The sequence below is a fragment of the Etheostoma cragini genome, chromosome 16 (assembly GCF_013103735.1).
Source record: "Etheostoma cragini isolate CJK2018 chromosome 16, CSU_Ecrag_1.0, whole genome shotgun sequence".
NCBI lineage: Eukaryota > Metazoa > Chordata > Actinopteri > Perciformes > Percidae > Etheostoma > Etheostoma cragini.
The window spans coordinates 23,783,388-23,790,284 of NC_048422.1; positions in this window are offsets into that span (position 1 = coordinate 23,783,388).

Below are 6,897 nucleotides of genomic sequence, written 5' to 3' on the forward strand. Positions count from 1 at the left end.
CCCATTCATTTAGCAGTCTAGCTCCATAGACTCCCATTCATTTAGCCGTCTAGCTCCATAGACTCCCATTCATTTAGCTGTCTAGCTCCATAGACTCCCATTCATTTAGCTTTCTAGCTCCATAGACTCACATTCATTTAGCTGTCTAGCTCCATAGACTCCCATTCATTTAGCCGTCTAGCTCCATAGACTCCCATTCATTTAGCCTTCTAGCTCCATAGACTCCCATCCAGTTTGCACTAGACCGTGATCACCCCCCAGTGGAACTCTGGTGGAACTGCAACCAAATTCGGTACAATGGAGCTCAATAGAGAGAGAATAGGCAGAGGGAAAAAGGTGAATTTCCCCTTTAAAGGCATAAATAAAGGTAGTGTTGTCATTCCTTAAAAAAATGGACATTAACTGAAGTCACGTCTGATGGCTTGTGCAGGTTCTCATGGTTTTACTGACGCAGCAGTCTGTGGGGGAGCTGTCACATGGACGTTCTTCAGACTTCAGAGACATCTAGTGGTGACACCCGGAACCACAGATCAGGTGGGAGTCGGTCACCATGACGAGAGATAGAGGGAGATGGATGGATAGATGGATAGATAGATAGATGGATGGATAGATAGATGGATGGATAGATAGATGGATAGATAGATGGATGGATAGATAGATGGATGGATTGATAGATATTGTCCCATGAGGGAGATTTGTTTTCACAGACAGTTTCATGCACATGGAAATATACACAGACAGTTATTGATTGTGATCATGAGGCTGCTTTTTGTGTGTGTGTGTGTGTGTGTGTGTGTGTGTGTGTGTGTGTGTGTGTGTGTTGTGTGTGTGTGTGTGTGTGTCAATGTTCTTTTTAATTCCCCAAAATAACATGATTGATTCCCCCCAACGCTTTTTGCCAAGTACAAATCTCTACTTTCATTAATTTTGGGGCGTCTTATTCAATTTTATAGCATTGTAAAACAAATGGAAGTGTTTTTGAAATAGTATTGAGTAAAAGTTGACATATTCCAGTCTGTGATTATCATCAACATCCATTCCTTTAATTTTAGTCTCAATAATTCCTAATTTCTGCTTTTCTAACTCAAACATTAGGTATAATTTCCTATAAATGAGGTTTATTGAACATAACTTCCTACGTAGAGTTGAAAATGTCCAAAAAAATGACAAACATTGAAAAAATATTGAAAAAAGGGACAAAAATGTAAAAACAAGTTAACGCACTCGCACTCATGCACACAGTATGCAAGTATGTGCGGGCACACACGCACACTGTCGCCCTGACACACACACACACAAACCCACGCACAAACACACACACACACACACACACACAGTCGCCCTGACACACACACACACACACACACACACACACACACACACACACACAGTTGCCCTGACACACACGCACACACACACACACAGTTGCCCTGACACACACACACACACACACACACACACACACACTGTCGCCCTGACACACACATACACAAACACATAAACTCTCACACACACACTGTCGCCCTGACACACACACACACACTCTCACACACACACACACATGCAGAAACCAGAAACACAGAGATACACACACATGATCACCCTGACACACACACACGCACGCTGTATGCATGCATGTGCGCACACATATCTCTATTTATTCATGCCTTCCTACACACACACACACACACACACACACACACACACACACACACACACAGTACCCAGTACTCAGATTGTCTCTACAGTCACCGAGGGCAGTTTGTCGGTGTTTCGCTCCACAGAAACCGAACATTGTTCAAATCTGTACTATTCAGAGTTTTTTGTGCTTTTTTAGAATACTTTACTTTGACATTAGAAACATACTCCAGTATCTTCTTGATTTGGGTTTTTCTCAGCTTCATCTTCCACGTCAGGTAAGGCCGAAACATTTCACATTACTCTTATTACGATGTCAGTTTGACGTGTCTGGTTTTTTGTTTTATTCTTGTTTTACATTGATTTGGAGCACGTCCGGTTTACTGTAATCTGGCATGAGAAGATGTTTTCTTTCACATTTAGCATTTTGCTTAGTTGAACTACTGAATCAGATTGATATGAAAGTAGAATTATTAGAGGTTGTACTCGCTCGAGGAAGGTGTGCAGATGGATTGAGCAGAGCGTATTTGTCCTCCTAAGTCTCCAACTGCATGAATATGAATAGATGCACTGTAAAACAACTATCTCATGTTTACATAAACAATAGGAAATCTGTCATTGGTCTGAGATCATTTTACTTAAAAGCTCTCTCGGTATCCAAATATCTCTTGATTCAGGAAAACTGCTTTAGTGACAACTTAATTTAATTGATGGAGACCGTGTAGTTTTGCCATAATTAGCTTGTGAGAATGGAGTTTACGTGACTTTTAGTGCACTGTAGTGTGTGTGTGTGTGTGTGTGTGTGTGTGTGTAGTATGGGAATGAGTATATTTTAAAAGCATCCACTCTTTGAGATAAGGGCTTAGCCAATGGAGTAAAAACAATGTTTTTCTCTAGGAAACATAATAAAATAATTGTGTGATTGTTGGCTCTTTGTATTCATCGGCAACTGTTCAAATTAGACAGTTTCTAAGTTTTCATGTTGCTGTAAGTGCTATTGAACAAGCAGATTTTTGACCTCGTTCCAATGCAAATCCCCCGTGCCTGGGGCCGGACCCAGTGATTGCTTGTTGTTCCCCTTTTACGTGCGTGTGCACGGGGCGTGTTACCACGGGGCGTGTGACCACGGGGCGTGTGACCACGGGGCGTGTTACCACGGGGCGTGTGACCACGGGGCGTGCGACCACGGGGCGTGTTACCACGGGGCGTGTGACCCAGGGGCGTGTTACCACGGGGCGTGTGACCACGGGGCGTGCTACCACGGGGCGTGCGACCACGGGGCGTGCTACCACGGGGCGTGTTACCACGGGGCGTGTTACCACGGGGCGTGCTACCTCGGGGCGTGCGACCACGGGGCGTGTGACCACGGGGCGTGTTACCACGGGGCGTGCGACCACGGGGCGTGTTACCACGGGGCGTGCGACCACGGGGCGTGCGACCACGGGGCGTGCGACCACGGGGCGTGCGACCACGGGGCGTGCGACCACGGGGCGTGTTACCACGGGGCGCGTAACCACGGGGCGTGTAACCACGGGGCGTGGTTGGGCTTGGCCAGAGAAAACGGTGCAGGGTCAGCGCACTATAGGTGGAGTTTGTCCAGTAATAGACCACCTTACAAAGCACTACAAATTATTGTCATGTTAATTTAGTGAGAACTCATAAATAACTACAAATAACTAATGTTAGGGGAATCTGTTTATGTTTTGCTACGCGTTTCTGGATTTGTTTTTATTTAATATATATATATATATATATATATATATATATATATAGATTTCCAAATAATCAAATATTTGTATCGGTATTGGCCTTACAAATCCTTTATTGGTCGGGCTCTAGTCTGGTTAGTCCACACATTATTCCTGCATGGGGAGAAAACCGTGCTCTGGATTATCGGCATTTCTTTAAATCAATCATCACCAATCATTGTGGGCGGGGCTAAGCGCCGGACGGAGCCTCGGTGTCTAGCTAGCTGACCTGAGGACCAGGTCTCTGCATGCTGTGTGTGTGTGTGTGTGTGTGTGTGTGTGTGTGTGTGTGTGTGTGTGTGTGAGTGTGTACCATGTTTAACTACATTTGTGGGGACCAAAAACTGTGAAAACAGTATACTTATGGGGACCTGACAGCTTTGTGGGGACAAAATGCTGGTCCCCTTAACGTTAAAGGGCTGTTGGAGGAATAAGACTTGGTTTTAGGAGTAGGGTTAGAGTTAGGTTATGGTTAAGGTTAGGGTTAGGGTTAAGGTTAGGCATTTAGGTTTGATGGTTAAGGTTAGGGTGAGGGTTAAGGTTAGGCATTTAGGTTTGATGGTTATGGTTAGGGTTAGGGTGAGGGTTAAGGTTAGGCATTTAGGTTTGATGGTTAAGGTTAGGGTTAGGGGCTAGGAAATGCATTATGTCAATGACTGGTCCCCACAAAGATAGCCAGACACGACTGTGTGTTTGTGTGTGTGTGTGTGTGTGTGTGTCTGTGTGTGTGTGTGTGTACTCATGTGACTGTCCTTCACAGTCAATGATCAGGCTTCAGGGACTAGTAAACAATCACAAATGACATCTATTGATCAGCCTAGAAAACTCCCCCAAGTCAGCTTTAGGAAGAGAATCCTTCACTCATAGGCATAATTGACAGGGGAGAAGTGGGGGGGGGGGATCTAGGGGGTTACACCCCCTCCCCCCCCCACCCTAATAAATAAAAACTGATCAGTGCAACCCCCCCTGCACCAAAAAACAGTATATAATTCCCTTTCCATAAATAAAGACCTCTGCATCATAGCTTGAGGCAGAATTTGTTGCAGAAAAAATCACCAGAATCCATCAAGTGAAGCGTTTGATTGGCTCAAAATTTCAACTTTGCTCAACATTGGAGGTCTCGTGGGGAGAGGAGGAGATTAGATATTTAATTTAAATTGGGTCAGACATTAAAAGTCAATTAGAAAACACTAACAAACATCCCGACAGTCGCTGCACTTGCAGGTGTTGCTGACGTCGTTGCTGCTGGTACTAACACCAAGATAACTCAATCGGGATTTGCTCATTCATTTATTTAACACGGAAAAGACTACCCGCCAAAATGACCACCCCCCCCCCCCCCCCCCCCCCCCCCGCCCGTCTGCTCACCAATCAAAAGGGAGACGCGACACACGTACGTGGTGACGACACGCCGCAGGCATGTCACGGACAGTCCTTTAGTGGACTAGAGAAATCTGGACAGGAGACCAAGACCAACGAGATCTGATGGATCCCGTCATACTGTGATAGACTCTCCTCTCCCTCCTCACACCTGCCTCCATCTTGTTACCTGCAACACTATAATGTTCACCTGCACCGCTCACTGTTACTATAGTAACAACTGTTTAAATATGTATCTTGCACTACTTACATTGACTGGAATATCAATTGGCACTGCCGACTGTTTATTTACAGGACCAGCTGTTTACATATACATCTGCAATACTGTACTTTAACTGTAATATAAAATTACTTTCCACTGCACTTTAATTCTGATAGCTTCTGCCCAAACTTTATATGTACTACCTTTAAATCCATTGTCAGTTTAACTTATTATATATATATATATATCTATCTGTAAAAATTCTGTTTATAGTAATAGCCGTCTGTATGTATATTCATAGTGTAAACTCTGTGATAGTAATATCCACCTGTATATTATATTCAGTACATATCCACCTGTATATTATATTCAGTACATATCCACCTGTATATTATATTCAGTACATATCCACCTGTATATTATATTCAGTACATATCCAGCTGTAAATTTAGCTCACAATACTAGTTATCTATACACTATAATAATAGGACAAATCTATCTGTAAAACTCTGTTTATAATAGTATTCATCTCTATATTTATTCAGTACATATCCATGTCCTGCTCTTATGGAACCAGTGTATATCCTGCACCTGCTGCTATTGCACTTCCTGTTAGACCTGAACAGCATTTCGTTGCCTTGTACCTGTGTAATGACAATAAAGATGAATCTAATCTAATCTGATCTAATCTAATCTGATCTAATCTAATCTAATCTAATCTGATCTAATCTAATCTGATCTAATCTAATCTAATCTGATCTAATCTGATCTAATCTAATCTAATCTGATCTAATCTAATCTAATCTAATCTGATCTAATCTAATCTAATCTAATCTGATCTAATCTAATCTAATCTAATCTGATCTAATCTAATCTAATCTAATCTAATCTAATCTAATCTGATCTAATGTGATCTAATCTAATCTAATCTAATCTAATCTGATCTAATCTAATCTAATCTAATCTAATCTAATCTGATCTAATCAAAATAACTTTATTTTTCCTGTGAGTGAACTTTGTGTTCAGGCACATTCAAACACAACATACCACAATACATAGTCCGTATTAATCATACCAGAGAATAAATAAATGCTAAATACTAGGAGCATGGGGGTGGGGTGGGGTGGGGGGGGGGGGGATGGGAGAAGAGGTCAGAGTCTGGATCGGACGATGGTTGTGTGAAAACGCCCTTCAGCTAATATAGACACACAACTTAAAGGGCACCTAGTTAGAAGCAGCTACCCTGGTCAGTCAGAGCTGACTGGAAAAGGTTTGTTAAAGTAATTTAAGGTGGGAGAGAGTCTAGATTTAAGGTGTTATGGAGTTCATTCCAGACATTTGGTGCATGTAGGGCTGGGCCCTGAACGAAATACTCAGATCCTACTAGTATCGAAACATTTTTGTATCTTTTGGTAGCAAGTTTTTGGATCCTGAGAGCACGTAATCGCAGGTTTATGTGTCTTCTCTGCCTGTTGACAGAGAGCGGAGCTCCGTCGGAGTAGACTACGACGTCGATAACGTCGTATATGAGTTCATAGGTTGTAACGCATTTCTGGATTTGGTTTTTTAAATATAATATCGGCCGATATATCGAAATATCCGATTTTTAAGGAACCGGGCTCTGATTCCTTTGCATTTTAGTTCAATATTAGCCTGTACACAATGGCATTCATATTATTTATAATACAGTGGGTACGGAAAGTATTCAGACCCCTTTAAATTTTTCACTCTTTGTTTCATTGCAGCCATTTTCCAAAAATCAAAAAAGTTCATTTTATTTCTCAGTAATGTACACTCAGCACCCCATCTTGGACAGAAAAAAACAGAAATGTAGAAATTTGTAAAATTGTAGAATTTATTAAAAAAGAAAAACTGAAATATCACATGGTCATAAGTATTCAGACCCTTTGCCGTGACCCTCATATGTAA